The sequence below is a fragment of the Mustela nigripes genome, chromosome 2, assembly GCF_022355385.1.
Source record: "Mustela nigripes isolate SB6536 chromosome 2, MUSNIG.SB6536, whole genome shotgun sequence".
In the NCBI taxonomy this organism is placed as follows: Eukaryota; Metazoa; Chordata; class Mammalia; order Carnivora; family Mustelidae; genus Mustela; species Mustela nigripes.
The window spans coordinates 37,389,000-37,414,428 of record NC_081558.1 but is presented as its reverse complement, the minus strand read 5'-3'; the positions used below and the strand labels follow the sequence as shown (position 1 = coordinate 37,414,428).

General features: G+C 40.1%; 1 protein-coding gene across 7 annotated transcripts in view; it reads right to left on the bottom strand.

The window, feature by feature from the left end:
• The window catches only part of MITF (melanocyte inducing transcription factor), a 220,908-nt gene that overhangs the window by 32,910 nt on the left and 162,569 nt on the right, over positions 1-25,429 (bottom strand). The gene's annotated exons all lie outside the window — the stretch shown is intronic.

Sequence of the window (25,429 nt, the reverse complement as noted above, 5' to 3'; positions counted from 1 at the left end):
AATAATCAATGATACTCAATTTAAAGTCACTTTTTCCTTGATAAACACAATTTAATCTTATGAGCTCTGAACAGGAGCTGATGGAGAGAGCACAGCCAGGCACTAGGGGAAAAAAAAACCCTACTATATTTACTTTGTTCAAAACCACATTGAATTACCTCTTACGGTATCAAACAGTAAACAGCATTAAACTAGTAGACCTGCACTTATTGGAAAGAGTACAATAACATGAAAAGGCAAATTACTCAATTCACTGCATTACATTTCAGACACTGCATATGAATAAGAATAAAGCTCACCTGATAGTGATTGTATTCTAGCATTTCCAGCATAACAACGTTTTAGGTGGCCCCAGTCCAAAGAGAGAAACGGTAGACTATTCACTCCCTCTACTTTCTGTAATTCCAGTTCAAAGACTGACTGGCATAGAGAAGGCACTATAAACAAGGTATCCCGAGACACCACCGGAAACTTTATCACAGCAGCCCTGCTTATAATAACCTAAGCTAATTAGTTATGCATGTAAAAAAAACCCATTCGCACAAGGGGCTTTTTTTTTTTTTTTTTCTTTTGGAAGCCCTACGAGTTTGGTCTTCAATATTGGTATCAATTTTCCCCCCTGGCTTGACGTCATGCTTTTTTCATAAATATAAAAGAACCTTTTTAAGTGATGAGCTATCAAAGTCAAACTCACTGTCAGATCAAGGCCAATTCACTATTCATCTTTAGTTCCAGTAGTATTAATAGACAATGGTATTTCTCTTTCAGCAATAGGTTAAGAGCTAGTTGCCCCCTTTGGAGAAGATACCGCCTAAAAGTTACTGTTAACACTTGAGACTTTTCTAATGGCCACATAACTCGGTAACTGCCAACTGCAGGAAGAGTGTCTGTGGAGGAGTCTCTGTGCTGCACTTTCAAGTTCAATGGCCTCATCCTGTACCTGGTTTCAGTGAGCATCTTATTCTTAGCTGCATGGAAATGTAACTTCCCTACTGACCTCACATCAGAAAGAAGGGAAAGTATTCTAAACAGAACAAGAAACACACACGTGCACATGTATAGGACTGGATGTGTATTTATGCGGAGAATAAGAAATAAACATCTCCCCAATTTAACCAAGATGGGAAGCATGAAAACTTTTACTAAAAATCGTTTATTATAATTCTTAGGGACAGAGAAGAGTAAGAGTTCTCATATGCACAACTGATGTATATTTACTCATTCACTTGTTCATTATTTACTGTTACTATATGCTGAATGCCAGGCAAGACACGGAATAGACATTGTGCACAAACAGACCTGACAGCTTTCTGAAATGTGCAGTCTGGTGTGAGACAAAAGAAGAAAAAGGCAAATGAGTATATATGTAAAAGTTAGGATAAATGATCGATATTCACTGCTGAAATAGGGAGCTATCTTAAGGATAAAAATTTTGAAATTCAGTAATTTGGTCCGAATGCTCCGGAAAAATGAAGTCCTTTACGTTGCCAATCTCAACTTGTTTCAAATGACTGATCTAACATGCACACAGAGGTTCAGAGAGACATTTTAAGTGTACGAAAGGGTCCAGACACGATAATGATGAGGACAACAGACATTACTAAAATAAACCCAAAATGAGGGCAATGGGTGTAATGTGCTTATTTCACTATTACACTAAAAAAAGAAAGGGCTACACATTTAAAAATAAATGCTAATTCACTGGCAGATCCTTATTCTTTAATGAATTAAAATGTGATGCTTTAGTATGGAAGGAAGAACCTGCTCTGTGTTCAGCATTGACAGTGGGCTCTTTACTATATCTAGGTTGGGGTAATCAGAGTGGAATGTATTTTGTCCCTTTCTGCCAGTGTCTTTTTAGTTTTTAAATAAGCTAGGCACAGTTTGGCTACCAACACTATACAGGAGGTAGAACATCTCCAGCTGTTTCCAACCCAAACACTGAAAACAGGTAACAGCAAGGAGGAAGGCGAGCTCGAGGTAATAGGGGGTAGTGAGGTCTGTGGCAAACTAGGACACACATGTCTAAAAGAAAAGAGCTGACATAAGCTACAACCGATTGTGGCCATATGAGTATACCACCCCAGTCTAGACCTTCCAATTTCGAGATACAGATGGCAAAGTAAACTTTTTTCAGTTAAGTCTCCCAGATGAAAAAAACAAAACAAAACAAAAAAACTGATGCCCAACTGTTTGACTTCTCATCCTGCATGGGACAAGGCAAACACACCTGTGGGCTGGCCTCAGTCTGTAACCCAGAATGTGGTCTCAGCTTCACACCGCCCTTGCAGATAATCCCCCATCGACATTCCCTGGGGCAGGATGAGGGGGCAGGTTCTAGGGCAAATTACTGCCTACATCCAGGCATTTCCTGGTGCCCCCTTGACAGTCAGCATGCCTGAGAGAACACTCAGCAGAAGACTTAAGGATTCAAAACCTGTGTTCGAATTAAAGGACTTTGCATCTTCACTGTTAAAGGGACCCTTTGCAAGTCACTGACTCCTCCAGGCTTTCATCTCCTCCCATGCTCAAGAGGGATGGTAAGTGGGCCTGCATCATGGAGGTATTACAGTAGTAAATGAAATCACACTTCGGACAGGCTTACCAATATATCTGAAAAACAGTAGTTCTCAAACTTTTTTTTCCTTTGTTTGGTTTTGGCTTTAAAACCATTTTCAGCCCTTCAAGTTCAGATTGTCTCTGTAAGTTATATCCATCAGTGGTTACTATTTTATGAACGAGAGCAGCAAGTTTAAAAAATGTACACGAGCATACATTCCACTGGCCATCAGAAGAATGACATTTTAACGCTCGTGAAGTCTTCGTAAAACTCCTCTGTAAAGTCACAAGATGAGCATGAAAGAAGGAAAAGATGCACTCTGTATTATTAAGAAAATAGTTTTGACCTGGCAGAAGCACTGCAAAGGGTCTTGGGAGACCCTCCGGGCTCTTTGAGAACAGCGGATCTAGAACCTTATCACCTCCCCATCCTAGCCATGCTAGTCACCACTGTGCAGCAGTGGGGTGTGACACAACCTGTGTGTCTTGCCTGCCTTGGCCGGAAGACACTGGAGGAAGGCACTCAACCCTCTACCTTCCTCACAGCAATATTAGGAGGCTCTAAAGTCCTAGGACAATTTTAAAAGCCATATAAATAAGATCTTCTGTTTTCAACCATCCTACACCACAGCTTTTTAGTTAGTGACTTCCCCTGTGTTAGTTTCTAAATAGCCAACCAAGCGAGCATACAAAGGAAAACATATATGTAACATTAAACACTGAGTTATTTCCTGAGAATTTCGGCATGGGGTTGAGCTTCAAACTAACTACCTGACTTCATGAATTCGGAGAGCAAAGTTAGGTATTGCTGGGCCCTGGAAGCACAGTCAACAAAATAAAGCTAGAGCACTTCTGACTCCATCAAGAGATACTATTTTGTTGATAAAAGGGATATTTCGTATAAATCAAGTATGTTAGCTATCTCGTTGTAGTGCAAAACTCCAAAGGCTGTGAAACTCTTTGTCCTTGTTACTGCTACTATCTTTTCGTGCCTTTTCCTTTCTTCATTCAGATCCTGAACTGATACCCAGAGAAGTGGAATGGATCACCTTCTGTCACACTCGTTGTGCCACTTCCCGGGTGACAATGACAAGTTATTTTCCATCAGTTTCATTCGAAAGAGATCCGGGAGCACATCAGTGTGAGATGGTGCCTACAGATATTACCATCTTGAGTGACAAAAGAATTCACCGCAGCAGGAAAAAAAAGTCCCATCTTAAGGTCCACGGTTCTTCTATTCCCTCTATTTGGAAACCAGAATGTAAATAAAACTGAGGGAAGATTCCCGTAGTTCTTTTAGCTCACAAATTTATTATTTTTTTTAACACGTCAATGGAAAGTTCAGATTTCTCATTTAATGTTTAGGGAGATGATGTGTCCTGTTGCTCAATAAGGTTCAGGAATCTTAAAGGGATTATAATTCACTCAGTTGCTGTCCACTACTGACTGCCTCCCACTACCAGTCCTTGATATTGTTTTTTTAAAATGACGATTTATAGAGATGGTCAGTTATGCAATCACCATCCCTGAAAAACATGGTAAAACAGAGGAAGCTAGCTTTTAAAAATGACTCGGGCCAAGTCTTGTCCAGGGTCACATTTGACAGCTGCAGGGCTCTTTTCAGTCCCACAACTGTAATGTTACCACTACAGAAACCTCAAGCCCAAAACACACGTTTTCAGACACTTAGTCATGTTTTTCTGTACAGACTATATAAAGGTATCCTTAATAGAAAGTAAGAATGAGGATATGAATCCTGACCTAAAAGGATAAAAAAAATCGGATGCAAACAAAAAGCAAAACTAAAGAAGACTCACATAAAGGAGAGGTACAGTGGTTCAAGGCTGATGAGCCCAAGACCCTCTCCCTAGCATGGGGGTCTGCACACCAGCCCAACTGGGCCCGCTCCTTATTTTCGTAAGGCCCGTAAACTAAGGATACATTTTATATTTTTTAATGGTTGGAAAAGAATCAGAAGGAGAACAGTTCATGATACATGGGAATTATGGGAAATCCAAATTTCAGTGGCCATACATAAAGTTTTCTTGGCACACAGCCATGCCCATTCATTACATATGGCCCAGCTGCTTTCTCGCTGCAGGGCAGAGATGGGTACAGCCTGTCCGGCCTCCGGAGCCTTAAAACCTCCTACCTGGTTTTTTTTTTTTTTTAAAGATTTTATTTATTCGACAGACAGAGATCACAAGTAGGCAGAGAGGCAGGCAGAGAGAGAGAGAGGAGGAAGCAGGCTCTCCGCAGAGCAGACAGCCCGATGCGGGGCTCGATCCCGGAACCCTGGGATCATGACCTGAGCTGAAGGCAGAGGCTTAACCCACTGAGCCACCCTGGATGTTTACAGAAAAGGCCAACCTCTGCTCTGTAAGGAAGTCTTACCTAACTGGAGCTAGGCTTTCTTATTAAATAGAAGTTTTAAGAAGGAAATGATGAGGTGCCTTTTCTAAGGAGAAATAATGTAAGGAAATACAATTTTGTAGTTGTTTCACCAAAAGTTGTCTAAAATGGACAAGCAGCCATGTAGGAACCCAGGATATGCTTAAATTATCCTTGTTTTAAAGATACGCAGAAACTCTGAAAAGAGAGTTCACAGACGTGCCAGGGTTGGAAATCAAACCAAGATCTTCATCATTCCGTCCCGTGGCAAACTACTGCGTTGCCCTTGGTCACTGATGGATTTTGATCTAGGGCTTTAACTTAGTTAAGGGGGAAAGATAAAAGCATGTAAATCCAGAGGTATAGTCACATACTCCAGTGTGCACACACAAATATATATAAATTTGTATACCATTTCTTTGGTCTGTATCCTTTCACACAACTTCCTATCATATCACTTTGTAGGTTCATTAGGCTTCTGAATTCAGAGATATGAGTTATAAATGTGTACAGAAGGAGAGGATGGCAAATCCAGTTTTCTAAAATTATGATGTGTTAATAAAATAAACCAGACCAGCTTTACCAAAAATTCCTTACAGCTCTTTTATCCTTAGCTGATGACCTATAAAACAGTGTGCTTATTATAAATATAAAGCACAAGGTGGGCATGCTTTGGGTTCATGGCTAACAATATTTAGTAGCCTTAGGAAAAAGAGAGTATTATTGTAAGTAAATTTCTACCATATACACGATCTTTCCTCTCCCAGACTAAAATAAACCAAAGGTCTGAGTATAAAAAGAACATCAAGTGTTATCTCATCCAAATAGAAATATGAGATTTAAGAGTGGTAGCTGTCTGCCTGCAGAGTATTTATAATCCCAGAATAAAAAACACCACTTTCAGAATCAAACTCCTATGAGAGAAGCAGCAAAATCCAATAAATGTAATGCTTTACTCACTTTAATAGAAAACTATGCATTTATAGGTCCTGTACTCTGAAGGTTATATCAGTCATTATGCATGGATATGTCATATTAAACAGCAAACTTTTAAAACATATATTACAAAGAATTAGCACTCATTCACTCAAAATTCTCTACCCTGTACCAGACACTGTGCATTTTATATTCGCTCCAAGTTTAGGTCATTTAAAAACAAAACAAAGAAATCACTTGGATAACCACATAAGATTTCTTGAAAGCTTCATCATGAAGTTGTTTTTTTTTAATCATATGATAACTGATTGAATCAGAAGCAACTAAAAAGAGATCTCATTTTGATAGTTTGAAACTCTTTCTTTGAGTCGCTGCTATCTGAGCCTATACCCAACTGCCTTCATACCATAGACATCAAGAACTAAATATAGGTTTGAGTGCAACCTTAATGTTTATATAAATCACCTGGGATCTTGTTAAATGCAGTGTGATTCTGTAGGTCTGAGGTGGGACCCAAGATCCTGCATTTATAATAAGTTCCCAGGGGATGCCCACCCTACTGGTCCATGGACCACACTATACCTTGAGTGCAGGGCTATAATACGTTCTCACCTGGACTTCTCCCCCAAAAGTGATACGTTCATGATGCATTCAATAAATATTGCCTAAGTGCCAACCAGACGCTAGACAACCGCCCTCATCTTACCCAGGCTTTTCCTCAGGGAAGGTCCTACAGAGAAGGGGACAGGTAAGCACAGGCCAGAAGGTGGGGAGGAGACGGGCTGCGCAGGTCAGTGGGAGGACCATCCCAGCAAACTGCAACAGTCCTCAGGTATGAACAAGGCTCACCTACTCCAGGAACAGCAAGAAGGCTCCTACTACACAGTCCTCTCCCGGCTTCCAATTTAACACAAGCACCTCGTTCTCCTCTTACCTCTTTCATCACTCCTTCTCAGTCTCCTTGGCTAGTTCTCTCTTCTGCTCTTAAATCTCAGAGTGTCCCAAGGCTCAGAGCTTGATTTTCTCTTTGGACGCACACAGCCCCAGAGAGCTAATCTCAGGGATTTCAACACTCGGTTTGGGTATCTCCAAACTCCGGATTCACTTCTACCTGCCTAGACCACAGCACCATTTGGAGCACTGCAGGCATCCCGACCTTTACATGGTCATCATCCCCTCCAAACCAGCTCCTCCACCATCTTCCCCATCTCAGTAGACGGCAACTCCATCTACACAGGAAATCACCTTTTTAATTCTTCTTGTAGGTCAAAAAAGTGGTCCTCATATGGTTGGACCTAGCTGCACATTCAAAAATTGGTCATCTTTGACTCTTTTTTTTCTTCATACCCTCTATCTACTGCATCAAAAAACTGTTGGCCCCTTCTTCAGAACATATCCAGAATTTAACAGATTTTCACCACCTCTATGTTACCATCTGATCCATGCCATCATCATTTCTCACGTGGATTACTGAAAGCCACTGGACTCTTCTACTGGCTTTTGTCTCTGCCCTCTTGCAGTCTATTTCAACACACCAATAGAGTGATCCTTATAAAATATGTCAGATCATATCAGCACTCTGGGGGGGGGGGGGAAACCCTCTGTAATGGTTCCCTATTGATCTCTGAGGGAAAACTTAAAAAAAAAAAAAGTACTTACAATGGCTATTAAGTCCCTAAACCAGTGCCACCCCTCATACTTGTTAGAAACAGAGCCTCAGGCCTCAACCAAGACCTAAAGAATGAGACTCTTTGGGTGGGGACCAGAAATCCATGTTTTAACAAGTGATCTGGGTAGATTCCTCTGCACATCAAAGTCTGAAGACCCCTGCGCTCTTTGCCTACTTCTCCCTTCACCCTGGGATCATGACCTGTCTGATTTTATCTCCCACAACCATTCTAAGAGCTTATTCAAAATCCCAACCCATTCCCTGCCAGTGCTCCTGATCACCATATAACCTGCTCTCCTGTGTACAGAACATGGCTTGGCGCGTAGTAGGCACTCAGCAAGAGTTTGGTCCATCAGTGAGTGAATGGAGCGACTGTGGCTGAAGGGCATGAATGGGGAGGGAGAGAAGAAGCGACGGACAAGGAGTCAGACTGTGCAGGGTTGAAGGCTAGGATTCTGAGAGCCTCTAGAAGTGTTCTGAGGAAATGGAGAAGTGACAAATGTCCTCTCTTCCTGACTAATTCAGGAAGCTCTGGAGGAACTAAGTACCCAGGCTAGGCAGTGATTCATAGCCAGCCTCCCTACTCAGAGAGCTAAAGGAGCCTTTTCTCTTTAGGGTCTTTCCAAAGACTGTCAATTCTTAGAGCTCTCATCTACAAGGCTTAGGGTCCTGAGGGTCTAGGACACATGGCCAGGAGCCTGGAGATTTGCCTCCATGTTGAAACCACGGCACACCATTAGTCACAGTTAAAGTAGAGGTCCCCAAGCACGTGGTCCTTGGGCATAGTTCACAGGCGTGGCTTACAATTATCTCAGTATTTAAGTAAAAATTGGGAATTTTCACACCAAATTTTGGAATTCTGGTTTCTATGGATAAATCAGAAGATCTAGCAACACTAAAGCACATTCTAGTGGGCCACCAATGGATGGAGCGGAACAGCAGCTTCCCTCTTTGGATGGGCCACTTACTCTCCATTTTTTCCTGCGTTGTACCACTCCCTGTGGCCACAGTAACAGTTGTGTCCTCCACTCACCAATCTCCCTGACTCCTGAAGGCAACTGAGCTGCAAACCCTGCTTATCCTTTAAACACTTCCCATTCCCAGGGTCATTCCAAGTCTGATTGAATGGGTAGCATACACATGCTTACAAAGCCACATTAAAGGAACAATCTTATGTGATAGAGGAGAGAATATAAGATAAATTGCTATAACCTGAATACCTAAAATAAACAGTTGTAAACTTCCTGAAGATACATGCACGCCCATTCAACAATTAAACAATCAAACACTTTTCTAAGGAAAAGATACAGGAAAAGGTTTAAGTATGAGGATGTCCATCAGAGCATTAACAGAATAGTCAAATTACTACCCTAAAGCCCATGGCTGGGTTCTGTAGTAGTTTATGAGGATACGGCCATGTCCATTTGTTTGCATGTAGTCTGTGATGGCTTTCAAGCTAGAACAGTCCTAGAGCAGAGTTGAGCAATAGACCTCATGTCCCCCCCTTTACAGAAAGTTTGCCAACCTTAAATCTTTAACAACAACAACAAAATGGAAACAAAAATCTAACAGCAGGCAATGGGTTAAATTAATTGCAAGATGGCCACACAAGTTCAGGGTTCCCCCAACCTTGGCCAGTTGGCCCTGGGGTCAGATACTTTCCTGTTATGGGGCCGTCCTACGAACCATAGGACAGTCAGCAGCATCCTTGGCCCCTCCCCAATAACATGCCAGTAGTGTCTCCCCTGCAACCCCCATTGTGACAACCAAAAATGCCTTCAGACATTCCAAACATCCTTGGGGGAGCAAAACTGCTCCCAGTCGAGAACCACTACATGTAGATGGATACAATACAGTCATTAAAAACCATATCTTAGAACATGATTTAATCAGAGGGAATGTTCAGAATGTACATAGAAATCCAAAGCAACTTAAAAACACTAGATACCCTGTGATCCTAAACTGGCTTTAAAATGTTACTTATATATAGCATAGGCAAAAAAAAAAGACCAATTACCAATCAGTAAGCGATCTTAATCATGACTATTCTGGGATGATGCAATTATAGGGGGCTGTTAATTTATTGGGGTGTTTCCCCATCTTCTATAATCTACAGGGCATTAATTGTGTAATTTTTAAAAAATCTAGGGGTGCCTGGGTGGCTCGGTCATTAAGTGTCTGCCTTTGGCTCAGGTTATAATCCCAGGGTCCTGGGATCGAACTCCACATGGAGCTCTCTACTCGGTGGGAAGTCTGCTTCTCCCTCTCCCATTCCCCCTGCTTGTGTTCGTTCCCTCTCTTGCTGTGTCACTTTCAAATAAATAAATAAAATCTTTTTTTAAAAAATCCACAAATTGCACGAAAACTAAATTCTGCAGATCTGGATGAATAAAAATATATTCAGGCAGAATTCCTCTACTGAAAATTTTGCAAACGATACATTAATCCATGAAGTTGTTATATAATGATGAAATCTGTCTCATTTCCATTTTCCCGTTAAATACTTGATCAGATTAAGAGGACCCTGTTATTCATGAAATTTTTAGTCCAACATTCTAGCCCCAACAGTTTGAGTTTGCATAATATTTGACACATTTTTATGGTTTTGTAAAGGGCTGTGATTACGTGGTCCAGTGGTACCCTAATAATAACCCATTGTAAGGGCTCCTAACGGGTGCTGTGAGTGCAGCATTCCACGTGCTATAACTTTTCCATCTGCCCCAGTTTAGCAGGGCCTCAGAACTGCAGACGCCTTTTTTTGTCTTAGTATCCCCCCCCCCCCCAAAGGCCCCCATTGTTTGCAGTTTATCGGGTATTAGAGATCATTATGGCACAGGCAGTAAAACTCCTTTTCATAAGGGCCGGCACTCTTAAGAAACTGGCAGTGGTCAAGTTTGTCAAAGATGAAAACATTGCCCTGGGCTTAAGCAAAAGGTCAGTCAGAAATGAGAGCTGAAGGCTGCCAGTTTGAAGGTCAAGTCCACACTGGCTGCAAACTGGCAAAAAGCAGCCGCCTCCTAATAACACCGACTTCAGGGTCCGGATCATAAGACCGAGGGGTCTCCTGGTTTTTGAGGAACTGCATTGTCTTAAGAAATTCCCAAGACTCGTTGCCTAGATTATGGGAAGAGGAAAACCTGGTTTGGAATGAACCACCCCATGGGAGGGCTTTCGGGGCATGCTGGGCTCTGCACTGAGCCCTCAGAGGGAGACAGGCGGACTCTACCCTGCTTCCCTTCTCGGGCGCTCAGGCAACCAGCACACACACGGGCACTCACTGAACATATGGAGAAGAGCAACTGCAGCTGGGCTCCTGGCCCCACAACAAACCTCTTTAATTTGGAGAAGCAGAGACAAGTGCGACGGAAACAAGTCGACAAAGAATTTCACACAGTGACTCGGTGCATTGCAGACAATAAAAGAAAGTTATTGGGAGAAGAGGCTGCTTGGTGGCGACGGCATTCCAGCTGAAGCCTGAATGATAGGAAGAAGCCAGGTTCGTGGAGAAGCCAAGGAGCTGAAATTCCAGGTGGGAAGCAGCCATGGGAGAAACGAGGATGTCAAGGCAACCAGAGTCCAGCGGGGCTAGAACGGTGACCAGGTCGGCATGTGAACTGAGACAGCCAGTCGGGGCTCCCCGGATATAGGATTTTGTACACTCTGTGAGAAATCTGATTTTTCTTCTCTGCTACTTACAAGAAACCTTTCTTTCTTTGAAGGTTTTAAGCAGAGAAGTGACATGATCTGATGAACATCTGTAACACATCACTCTGGGGCTGAGGTGGGTGGGAGGAAAGAACGGACACAGGAGGAACAACTCAGAGCCTTCCACAGCCCCATATATGAGAAAGAGTAATGACCTCGACCTCCAATATTAAGATGCCATTGAGTATAAAATATATGTTACCAGGTCCTATGTCTGGCTTCCATCCAATTTCATTTAAGAAAAGCACGTACAAAGAACTAACAACAACAAAGAAGATCTTACACGATGCTCTGAAATGTCTCACACCACCATCAAGAAGTTAGGGTAAATGATGAATATAGTTATAAAATACCCCATATAGACCTGTTTGGGGTCCACAACCGAAGTGTATGGTCAGTTGTCAGAGTGCAGTGGAGAGAACTGATCTACTATGGTAAATATCTGGCTGAAACTTCAGATAGACCTGAGTTCAAATCCTAGCCAAGTTCTTAAATGCTTTGAATCTCAGTTTTCTATTTGCAAAAATGGGATCATGGATATGTACCTGGTAGTTGCTGAGCTTAATTACTGTAAGTGACAACATGCATGAGAAGTGCTGAGCATGAAATAAATGCTCAAGAAATAAAAACTGTTCACTACTATTGTGAGCCCCAGATTTTTTGTTTTCCCATTCAAGCAGACCGGTATTGGGTCATTTAGCTCATCCATATCAGGGGAGGGGGCGGGGGGAGTCAATCCACCTTGAAGGAGAGGAGAGGGCAGAAGGGAATGGGGACCATGTTCAGTCTCTTCCAGGCAAGCTTTTATGACCTCCTTTTTAGCTGACTCAAGTATCATAGATGGATACTCAAGGTAAAGTAGATAAACAACAGTCTTAGTGCCTGGGACACTTGCTGGCAGGAATGTCTCATGGAAGGCTTTTGTGATATTATTTCTCTCCTCTACTTGCCAAATCGGCTAGCTCAGTCACTGCTTCTTAAACTAGGCTTCAGGGAACCTGGGAACTTCTGAAAATGACATGCAAACTTTTGAGGTGTATTTTTCCTAGGAAGAGGTCTAATAAAAGAAAACAGTCAAAGATGAAATTCTGTCTAGGATTTACAATGTAGAGGGAGGTAGGTACATGAAACCAGATGAGCCCTGAGTGGTCATTGTTGAAGCTGGGGATGAAGACGTGCAGGGTCCATACATTATTCTATTTTTTTTTTAAGATTTTATTTATTTGACAGAGATCACAAGTAGGCGGAGAGGCAGGCAGGGGGTAGAGGGGAAAGCAGGCTCCCCACTAAGCAGACAGTCTGATGCGGGGCTTGATCCCAGGACCCTGGGATCATGACCCGAGCTGAAGGCAGAGGCTTGATCATGACCCGAGCTTAATCATGACCCAAGCTGAAGGCAGAGGCTTAACCCACTGAGCCACCCAGGTGACACTACACTATTCTATTTTTATATGAGTTTGAAACAACCTATAAACATTCACATACAACATACATATTTATGTATAAGGTATTTTCATGGGTACTCATTTTTTAACTTCATTTCTTATAAAAAGGCAAGTCTTACAGTAACATATTTACTAAGCAAGCACTTAGTTAATCCATCAACATATCATAAGCATAAATGTCTGTTTTTTTGTTTGGGTTTTTTTTTTCCTTGCTTTTCTGGACTTATGCCCAAACTTGCTTCTCAAAATGCTGATTTTATGTTCTATGAATTGATCGTGGATTCAGTATGGTCCCTGCCATTTCTCTGTGGTGGTGTCAGCTTAAGCAACTCTCAGAGAAACATCTTGTTTACAAAAGTAATTTGGATCTGTCCATCAAGTGTTCTCACTGATCAAAGCAGAAATGTGTATTTTAGCCACAAATAAGACATTTATTTGCACATAGGGTACAAAACTGAATTCAGACTGACCTTTGCAGATCAGGATCTGGACTATCTCTTTCAAACAAAATGCCCAGTGATGTATATTTATGTCAGATAAAAAGGACAAGCAACTGAAGCTTAAGTTTATAAAGGTATTTAGAAGGAGTTGTTTTTATTCATTAAAAAACATTTGCAAAAAATGATTTCATCACACTCTCAAAGCAAATTCTCAGAGGGACATATATATATTCATATATATGTGTGTATGTATATATATATATATATATATAGAAGTAGGAGGCACTTATTATAAAACCAAAAAATGAGATAGTCCTGTTTGAGTTTTTGTGTTTGACAGAAACAATGAATAAAGGGACTGAAGGTAAAAAGGACAAAATACTTCTATGGGAAAGAAAGGTGAGAATTTTGTAAAGTATAAGAAAATGTGAATATACTGGGACTTCTCACAATGAAGATAAAGAAATAAAAAGTAACACCGAAATAATGATTAGCACTTACTAAGCACAGGGATTTTTTCTAAAAGTTTTCAATGGATGTGCTCATTTCATCTTCGCTCCAACCCTATGACATAGGTAGGAGCTGTCATTATTCCCATTTTAGGGAAGAGAAAACTGAGAATTCTTCCTAGCCACTGCCATGTTATGAGTTATCTACAGAATTCATTTTTCAATGTAGTATTTCTGGTTTTGATACTGTACAGCTTTTGTACTATTTCTTTTGTATACATGCTTTCACGCTTTTGTTATAAACAAGGCTCTCTTTAATCTTTGATCTTCACCTAGGTGGACACGGGGCATTTAAACCAAAGTTCTACTCAGTTCCTAAATGAACAGATGCAGGCGCTCAGGCCAGCAGTGGGTCAAAGAAGACAGGACTTTACAACAGAGAAGTTAAAGAGAACATTTGTTACGGGAAAACTGCCTCAGGACTCTGAGTAATTTAAGAGTTGATGCCTTTTCTTTCTTCTTCTTTTTTCTGGGGGGGGAGGGGTGAGGGGGCAACAGGCAAACAGAATCTTCCAGACTCAATAGGAATTTTGTTAAGCAAAAGCATCTAAGTATCATGCGGTTTCTAAAGGAAAGATTAAACTATTGTACAATATAGTAATTCTTTTATGAGAAAGAAAATAGGCCACTGTATTAGAGAAATGCCAATTGCCACACACCTAATTATAAACTGTTATCAAAATAGTAAAAAAAAAAAAAAAAAAAAAAGACTCACTGGCTGGATACAAACAACAAAAAGTGATGGCTTTATCGGTCCCCAAAAGTCTATATATTGCACACAGTAAATGGAAAGAAAGCCCTCAAAATGAAAGAAAATCCCTCATTCCTGTCCTCAAGGAGCTTACAGCTGTAGGGTTAGGGTGACAATGGGAGGAAAGGGACACACACACACAAATTTGTACTTAAGTTACCCCTACCCTTTAAAACAGCAGTTCTCAACCATGGGTGATTTTGCCCCATGAGGAACATCTTCTGGTTGTCATAGCTGGGGGTGTCAGGGGTTGGAGGAAGGCTGCAGTCCCCCAGTGGGTAGACAGGGGCGATGATGCCACACACAGTACCACAGTACGGTACCCACGTACCCTCCCTCATGGGAAGGAATTACCTAGCCCCAACATCGACGGTGAGAACCCACAACTAGGAGATGGGGGGTCACTTCCTAGCACCAACCGTCTCAGAGGTAGTTTCAGAAGAAGGCAGTGAAACCAGTCAAGACACAGGAAGGGCACAGATACCCCATGAACCACAGATGTGCTTCCTTTTGGTATCTGAGCTCTGCAGTGAGCCAACGGTCACTTCACACCCCGTCTTGACACGCAAAGGACAACTTTTTCGTTAATTGCAAGGAGGAGGAAATGTCATCACAGTGAATGGATTAATTCAAAATCCTTCATATTGGGCACCTGGGTGACTCAGTCGGTTGAGCGGCTGCCTTTGGCTCAGGTCATGATTGAGTCCCACATCATGGCTCAGGTCCTGGGATCGAGTCCCACATCAGGCTCCCTGCTCATCAGGGAGTCTGCTTTCTCCCTCTCTCTTTACCCTCCTCTGGCTTGTGCTCTCTCTCACTCACTCTCTCCCTCAAATATATAAATAAAATCTTTAAAAAAAAAAAACCCTTCATATCAACTAGACAGTGATGTGGGAATGAAAAGTTATGTTAGAACACAGATCCATCAATTGAACACAATAATAAACTATCCCTAAAGCTATGCAGAATGAACACGGATGACTCCAATTATTCAAAAGACTGCTGGGAACCTGCTTTGGTGTTTCTGAACATGAACTGTCAATCCCATGGAGTGTCACTCACAAGTCCCTTCTGTCCGACAAAATATGGAGTAAAGGAACATGCCAGTCCTTGCAAACAAAATCATTTGCTAGGGCTTAGTTTTACAGGGCTTCCTGTAAGTCTTCTTTCTCATCCCAAACTGTCAATAGCAAAACAACCATAGTTCCTTGTCTATTCATTTTCTACAGTGTAAGGTGGAATTATCCTTTTCTTTTTTTCTATTTTTGGGGGAAGGGTGGGGTTCTTCAAAAATAGTTTTATTTGAATATAGTTAACACACAAGGTTACGTTCGTTTCAGGTGTACAACACAGTGGCCAAGTCTGTAGGTCATGCTACTGTCACCCCAAGTGTAGCTACCTTCTGTCACCACACAGTGCTATGACAGCATCATTGCCTATACTCCCCAAGTTGTGCCCTTTATTCCCGTGACTTATTCATTCCATTACCTGAAGCCTGTATCTCCCTGTCTCTTTCACCGATTTTGCTCATTCCCCCACTCCCTCCTCTCTGGCAACCATCAGTTAGTCCTCCACTTACAGATCTGATTCTTTTAATTTACTCATCTGTTTTGTTTTTCAGATTCTACATACGATTGAAATCATATAATATTTGCCTTTCTCTCTCTGCCTTAATTCACTTGGCATTGTATCTTTCAGGTCCACCTGTGTTGTTGCAAATGGCAAGATCTCATCCTTTTCTGTGGCTGCATGATACCCACTATGCATCCTTTTCGATGTATTTTTGAGAACTTTTGATTCATTTATTATTTTGCATCTGACACACAGTCTTTATTTTCTAATTTCTTAGAAAAGTACAAATGGAAATGTAGTGATACAACTTTTAAAGATGAAGAATGGGAGAGAAAGAGTCACACTGGGCAATTCTTCCCACTTCCATACATATTAGAAATTTTCCAGTTATAAAAAAAAAAGTATAAATAGACACACACACATATACAAATGTGGCCATGTGTGTTTACATAAAATAATCTAATCCTGATGACTTCAGTGGCAAGTTCTTTGTGGTCTCAAGGATTTTAGATCCAGCTTTATTTTTCTATCTGCCTCCCCATCATCTACATTTAAAAAAAAAAATCTACAAAATGCTCAGGAAGGAAAAACAACTCCCTCAAGTTGTAGAAATAGCACTAATTAAACAATATGCTTCCCACATAGTTTGTCTCAAAGGATGTCTATAAGAGACAAAATCACCCCGAAGACCTTAAATGGACTTATCTTTTAGCTAAATGACAAGAGGTTTCAACTGGCAAACTGAAACTTCTTTGTATTATGTGTTTTATCTAATTAGCATTCTAGGAAATGCATTTGTGGCGACCAAATGTGAGCATTTCCCTTTCTTCCATCGGCCTTAAAATATGGAGGGATGCAGTTACACCTCTAATATAAAATAGTATGTGTGTGCAAGAGAGAATGCTCTCTTCAAACAAAAGAAATGATTAAGGAAAAGTACGTAATAAAAGGCCAGGTAATATGGTAATTTTGACTTGTTTTTCCTTTAGAAAGAGCATGATTATTTACTTAGCAAGAAGCCTTTTTCCATACTCAACATGGTCATTGGAGTGCATGAGAATGAGTTAATAGTACGATGTTCACCCTGTCTGTTCAGGGAAAAATTATTAGGGAAGAAAATTAACTTCTGCTGAGCATTTCTTCCATGTGAGGCATAATACAGGCCTTCAAATACATCAATCTTGTTTGATGCACCCAAGGTAAGTGCTCTTGCTTATCTGCTCTTACAGACGGGGAAACAAGAGCAGAGAAGTTCAATAACCAGCCCTATCTTACCTGCTTATTCTCATACAGTGACAGACCTAAACCTAAACCTTAGTTTGTTGGGCTCCTAAACCAAGTGAAATACCCAGGATGCATTATGGCTTCACTTCTCAGGAGTGATCAGTATCCTGCCCAAGTAATATGGTAAATATGCTTATTTAAAGACCACCAAAATTGTTACTGCAAAAAGGAATGCACTAGAGAAAATTTGCCAAGGGAATTTTATTGAATTATTATCATCTTCAAGCCTAGGGACCAAACTAAAGTTTTATGACTTTTCTTACTAAAAATGTGGTTGAAGATAATTTAAGGAATAAAGGTGAGCAATGAAAAGGAAAAAAATATATCACAGATAATCCCAAACTGAGAGATCAATCCTGAAAGCATGATGGTGTTTATCTTTCTATAGGTCAAAGTAGAACTGTGATGTGGTCACCAGGCAACGTTAGCAGGACTAGAGCAAAAGTTCTCGTGTTCAAAAAGAGCAAGGTTCCTGCCTTCCTTCCTCCATCTTTCCTAAAGGGGGATTTATACATAACCCTAAAACAGAAAACATACTTGCTAACCTACCCCCACAGAGATCAGCTAAGATTACACTCAATACAATCTCTGAAAGTAGAATTCAGATTTGGATTATTAATTTAAATTACATTCTACTACTCCTGACTCTTTAACTGTATATTGTAGGGCCCGCATTCTAGAGAATACTTGGGGCTGTAATGAGCCCTTTGCTAGGTATCCAGGAAGTAGAAGTAGAGCCATCGATGTGAGGAATACGAGGAGTGTGCTATAAGGAGAGACTTAGTGCTGAAAAATCCTGGGCTTTCCCCCAACCCTTCCACTTCTGCTACATTAATGTCAATGTCTTTTCTACATTGTGCCATAAGTGCAACTACCCTCACCCAAGAGAGCATTACAACCTAGACTGGTTCAAGGGCTAATCATGGCCAAAAAAAGGACAGAAACTGTATCAAGTCAAATATCCCCATATTTCAAAGGCAAGAATGCTGAGTAATACCTAAGCATTTTCCTGAGTCCTCTGAGATCTGAGTTCTCAAACTATGTACCCTAACTTAAATTCCAGTAACTTGAGTTTGCACAAATGAGATTCTTTTGGTCATTATTCCCAGCAATAGCCCATTGAGGTTTTTTGAAAGCATCCACACACATACATTTCTGTATTATAAAACCACCTCCTTGACAGAAGCCCCTTGACAGCAGAACAGACTTCCTTCTCATTCTTGTACTCTAGTACTCAGCACAGCGTCTGGCATGCATGAGACGCGTAATAAACACATCGCAAATTAACAAGTGGTGACAAGAGAAACTCATAGGAGAGAACAAGTCTCCTAAAGATTCAAATGGTAGACTGACAGATTGACCAAAGAGGATGGCTAATAAACCATGGTATCATTTAATTCTAAAAGAACCCACTTGTAAATACTGTAATTGATTAATATCCACAAAGTAAAGACAGTATCTTTTTAAAAAAATTTTTTTTAATAAACACATAATGTATTATTAGCCCCAGGGGTACAGGTCCATGAACCGCCAGGTTTATTAGCCCCAGGGGTACACGTCCGTGAATCGCCAGGTTTACACACTTCACAGCACTCACCATAGCATATATCCTCCCCAATGTCCATAACCCTACTACCCTCTTCCTCCCCCCCTCCCCCGGGCAACCTTCAGTTTGTTTTGTGACATTAAATAAGGACAGTATCTTTCTAATAAATGTAACCCTGATAAAAATGAACATGTTTTACTTTAAAAAATACTGAGGCAAGTGGTGATAGTCACAAGGCAGCCATAAGCTTCTTATCATGCACATCAAACTACCTCATCTAGATACAGGGTACTTATTATTAGGTCACGTATTTGTATTCCTAATATCAATTTTAAAAGCACTGCTATGTGGTAAATGTTTGACTAACAAACAAAGCTTGCCTATGCCTGGCTGGCTTGGTCAGAAGAGCATTTGACTCTTGATCTCATGGTACTGAGTTCGAGCCCCATGTTGGGTGTAGAGATTCCTAAAAAAAAAAAAAATCAACTTAAAATAAATAAAATGTTTTAGAAGTTCAAACAGCCTCAATTTTACTCACTCAATTGTGAACCTATAAAATGTCACATCAAAAAGAGTCAGAAATGTGTCTACATTTAAATCAATTACAGAAAGGTATAAATTGAATATATTGATTTTTCTTATTAGAGAATGGAGAGGTAATAAGATACATCTCTGGGTTCTTAACCCCTAACATCCAGATGCCAGAACTTTAGATAGGAACATGTTCACCATCATTTTTCATAATGGTAAAAATGCATCAGCAAGTTCCAATGTTTAGAAGAAATGGCAAAGAACATCTCATTTGAATTGTTATCATGATGAAATTATTTCATTTAAATTATTATCATTATGAAATTATTAAAATGATACATATGGAGAGTATACTGTATAAACACACTTTATATGAAATATAAAAACACATATGATATTGGAAAAAACACAGTAAAATTTAAAAAGCTATGATTCCAGTTTATTAGAAATAAACTGGAAGGTTAGAAAAGATTAAGAAAAGTGCTTTTGTTGGTTTTTTTTTTTTTTTGCTTTTATTTATTTGACAGAGAGAGACATCACAAGTTGGCAGAGAGGCAGGCAGAGAGAGAGGAGGAAGCAGGCTCCCGCCGAGCAGAGAACCCAAAGCGGGGCTCGATCCCAGGACCCTGGGATCATGACCTGAGCTGAAGGCAGAGGCTTTAACCCACTGAGCCACCCAGGCACCCCTTAAGTTTTAATTTTAATTCTAATTAGTTAACATACAGTGTAATATTAGTTTCAAGAAAATTGCATTTTAAAAGAGCTTTGTACCTTTGATGACATTTTCACCTTTTCTAAGATCTTTCCAGCATTTGCAATATGACCATTATAATAACAATTTGCCAATTACTTTATTTTTTTTCCTTTTTTGTCTGTAGAGTCTGCCTCTTATCAAAGACAGTGGGGAAATGTAGGTATTTCTTCTCTGGCCTCCCTTGCCACTCAAAGTGAACACATGACTTAGGATTCACCCATCAAATGTGCCTGCAGTGGAATGGGGTACTAGAGAGAAGTAGCAGGTACAACCCTGGATGTTCATGTTGCAAGAAGATTCAGTTCCAACAGAAGCAATGGAGCAGGCTCTAGCAGTAGCTCTCCAGACCAGTTCTGTGGTCTATACAGTTGGAGGTTCTGTACCATGCCACATTGCTCCAAGCCTGGTTCTCCTACCTACTTCTGCAGATATCCCTACATCCTGTCTTTTTTCTTTTAAAATTAACCAGAGTTGCTTATTGCTGCTAGTTATTAAAAACTCTGACACAGGGCTAAGATTTTATTACTTTTACGGATACATATATCAGTGTGTTATAAATATGTATTTATTATAAAATATTACATATTTATTTATTTATTAAAGATTTTATTCATTTATTTGACAGAGAGTGATCACAAGCAGGCAGAGAGGCAGGCAGAAAGGCAGACAGAGAGAGAAGGGGAAGTAGGCTCCCCGCCGAGCAGAGAGCCCAATGCGGGGCTTGATGCGGGGCTCGATCCCAGGACCCCGAGACCACGACCCAAGCCGAAGGCAGAGGCCCAACCCACTGAGCCACCCAGGCGCCCCTAAAATACTACATATTTAAATGTACATGAATGTATGCATCTATACATACAAATATATTTACATAGATATAAGGAGGAATTATTATTCATTAATCTTTATGTAGTAGGAACTTTTTACCCAAACAGGAACTGTTTGGCATAATTCATTTTTATTATGTCTGATTATGACTGTTTGGGTTTAAGGAATACAAACTCAATTTTAGAAAAGAATCCTAACAATATGGGAAAACTGCAAATGAATAGGTTCTCTTAGATTTCTTCCCATTGGAAGCAACTGAAATTTGCTGTTAACATTTCTCGCTGGGTTATATGTTACAATTCAATGTTAATATGTGAAAGCAGGCAGTATCTCTGATTAACACTGGAGGAAAGGGTAACTGATCATGTTTAATATCCATGCTCCTATCTATGTATTGCACGGTGACCCACAGGACATGAGTTGTTTGTTACATAAACAAGCACACCCATTCAGGGTGTTTACCTTAGAACTTACTAAACTAGGATTTAGATCTCCTCCTACGCTTAATACATTACACACAGAAGGTGTTCAATAAATACCGGTTCAAATACTGAACTGATGTGAACTCTCCCGAACTTGCTCATTACCTTTGAAGCTTAAGTCCCCCAGAAGAAGTCAATATCCAGGTTCCTCTTCCCAGTCTCCTATTCATCAACCGGCCAACTATTACAGCCCATCCCCGTGCAGACCAGCCAGCCCCTGCCAATCACCCTTTCCCACACACTTTCTCATCTGCCCCTGCACAATGATAACAAGGACCCAAAGCTCCAGCGGGGCAGGGAAGATGACTGCCTCCTCACAGGTGGGCAAAGCATCCCTTCGAGCCAGTAACAATGTGTCCAAAGACCCCAAATGCACAACAGGAAGGCCAAGTTCATCTACTAGGGAGTGTTCACTGCACAGCCCAATCTAAACAGCCTCTTCTAAAATCCACATTGTCTTTTAAAAGCAAAATTGTTCAATTCTACTAGCAAGTATCGATGAGTATGAATTATGTGCGGGTGTGTCTGTTTGTCTGTCCAATAAAGGGACAGGAGACAAGGGCAACCACAACAGAAAATACATGAAGAAGGCGAGGAAAACCATTTCTCCCAATAAGAAGCATTTTATTAATTCACATTTCAAAAAGAGAGGGCATTCCCTTTCTCATTTCAAGTGCGGTAACCCACAGTGTCACGGTTAATAAAAAGCACAATATCAAACCGATACGGCATTCGTGAAAGCCAGTTCCAGCTTTATATCGTCCCGAACAGGGAGAGGTTGAATAGGCACCACCACCAAAACAACTCAGGGCCCTTCGTTTTATCATGCTATTAACACGTCTGTTAGAATGCTATAAAATCACTGGCTTAGTTTACATGCTGATGACACCCGCGGAGCTGCCCGGCTCTCCCCTCCTGTCCAGTGAACTGTGCTACTATTTATACCTGAAGAGAATGGACTGTATTATCATAAACGAGACGCAGCCCTTCACCGCGCACGATGATCGAGTATCTCAAGGGCTGAAATCTGAGTCACCTTCATGCAAACTCAGCTATCCACCATTGTCATGGCTCCATTACCTCTGCTTTTTCTCTGGAACCGTAGAAAAAGCTTACATTTCGAATGCAGGGCAAATGAGAGCTCTCAAGGAAGAATTCATCTACTAAAGAAAAATAAGGACCTATAACATGACACGTAACTGGTGACATGCTTCCTTCACATACTTAGACAGAAATGTCACCCAACCATTAGTAATATTGGTGGGTTGTTAACACTGATAAAATAAAAGCTCCTTAAAAAAATCTTAAAACAATGAAGACAAACATACATCTAGAACAAAAGCCTGTCCCACCTCCTCCTTCTCTTTTATTTCTAGTCTCTGAAAGTGATTAGTTTTAGAGTCCATGTGCATTTTCAATGGTTCTAGCCTAATTCAAAGAGAATTACATAAAAATGTACTCACATCTATAGGATACAGGCATTTAAAACAAACACCTGGTTGGGTGATGCCTATGTTCCTGCAGTTTGCTTTCTTAATAACAATATAGGCAGCTTTCCATGTCAACACACCTTGATATACCCCTCCCTTTTAAAGCAGCTACCTAGTGTTCCATTCTAGATTTCTAGACTTAAGGACATTAAGACGGTTCCAAATTTTCACTATTATAAGCAACGTGGAAAAAAAGGTAAGTAATGCAGATGTATATATCACTGCATTCATGAATATTTTATACCATTATATGAGCTTTTATCTTTAAGATAAAGGACAGGTGAACAAAGAGAATGCCCATTTTATACTTTAAGAGATGCTGCCCAAATTCCCCATGAAAAGGCTATTATACTTATATTCCTAACAGAGGATCCAAGTGCCCTGAATCCAAAAGGTTCAAGAAGCTTTCTAACAACTTTTGTGAGCAGCTTGAGAAATGAGTGTCACATTTTTCCTTAGGAAAATATATGAAATTTGACTTCAAAGAAATTGCAGGGAAAGCTCCTGCCCCAAAGATAATTACAGTATAAGGGAAAATTACAAAAAAGAAGGCAATTAAAAATGGCACTCAAGAGAGCTAGCTAAGCAAAGATAGTATGACAAGCTTCTGTGATAAATACTTTAGTGGTTTCTTTAGTTGAGATAAGCCTCAATGCATTTTTTTTCTCCTTAAAAGGTGTTTAAAAATTTAAACAATTTAAATTATTATTTTTAATGTTTTATTGAGATATTATTAACAAATACTCTTAGTTTCAGGTATATAGCATGATTCAGTAAACGTATATATTGTGAAATGATCACAGTAAGTCTAGATTACACCCATCACCCCATAGTTAAATTTTTTTAAAATTTGTACAGAATGATATAATAGCAATCTTTCCACTCCCAGAAAGAAAATATAATTAAAATATTCTGTTTGTTTTGGATTAAATATTAGAAATAACAGTAAGTCCCTCAGGTTCAGGTTTCCTTGTCCAGTCCCATTCCCTAGTCTTTCTCCCCAGATGCAACTGTTACCCAGAATTTGTTGTGTGTTCATTCAGTCTATGTCATAATACATATAAAACATAGCACCTATAAAATATGTTATTTGCCGTGATCTTCTTTAAAAAAAAATACATAAATGTTGACCATATGTATGATTGAGCCAATTTGCTTTTATTACTTAAGCATTACATTTCTGAGATCTGTCCAAGATGATATACACATATCTAATTTGTTTGTTTTTTCCACTTTATAATGTTCTGTGTAATCCATTCCTGTACTGATAGACATTTAGGTTAACTGCAATTTTTACAATCACAAAAAATACTGAGTGAGCATCCTTGTGCATGTCTCATATGGTTTCTTTAGAGGAACTGCTACATAGTAGGTTCCATGCGTGCATTAAAAACTTCATTAAATGTTGCCAAATTTTTCCCAGGGTATTTGTAGAATCTGTGACCTTGCTAGCAACGTATGACGGCTGTGATTTCTCTGTTCTGTCCCAACATGGTATTATCAGGCTTTCTAATTTTTGCCAACCTGATTGTATGTGAAACAGTGTCTGGTTATTGCTTTAATTTGCAGCTCTCAGATTATGAATCATGTTGAGCTTTTGCGAATTGTCTATGTATATTATTTGACCTTTCTACACAAAGCTTTTCTCACTGATTTTCAGGAGTTCTTTATTTATTTCATGTGCTAATCCTATGCTTGTTATTTATGTTATCAACATTGTTTTCAGATGTATTGCTTGTCTTTTAACTTTGTGTTTCTATTTAACTACATCTACCCTCCTTGAAAAAAGGATCAGGAATAAAAACCCTTAGGAAGGGGCACTGGGGGTGGCTCAGTGGGTTGAGCCTCTGCCTTTGGCTCAGGTCATGATCTCAGCGTCCTGGGATTGAGTCCTGCATTAGGCTCTCTGCTCAACAGGGAGCCTGTTTCCCTCTCTCTCTCTGCCTGCTGCTCTGCCTACTTGTGATCTCTCTCTGTCAAATAAATAAATAAAATCTAAAAAAAAAAAAACCCTTAGGAAGAGATCTTCCATTATCATTTATTACATTTGAACTGTGCGTTCATCAAGCTTCCAAAGTAAAATTTTAAAGAGTTTAAGAAAACAAAGAGGGGCGCCTGGCGGCTCAGTGGGTTAAAGCCTCTGCCTTTGGCTCAGGTCATGATCTCAGGGTTCTGGGATCGGACCCCGCATAGGGCTCTCTGCTCAGCAGGGAGCCTGCTTTCCTTGCCCCCTCTTATGCCTCTCTCTCTGCCTGCCTCTCTGCCTGCTTGTGATCTCTATCAAATAAATAAATAAAATCTTTAAAAACAAAACAACAACAAAGAAAGCATACCCTGATTTTAAATTATTTCCCCCAAAATATTTTTATAATCTTATTAGGGAACTAATCCATAAATATTATAATAAAGGTGTCGATCTATAAAATCTGGCTTCTTAACATTGGAAAATCAGCTTTTCATAAAAGATATTATTTATTTATTTGAGAGAGAGGGAGAGAGAACACGAACAGGGGAAGGGGCAGAGAGAATCTCAAGTCAAC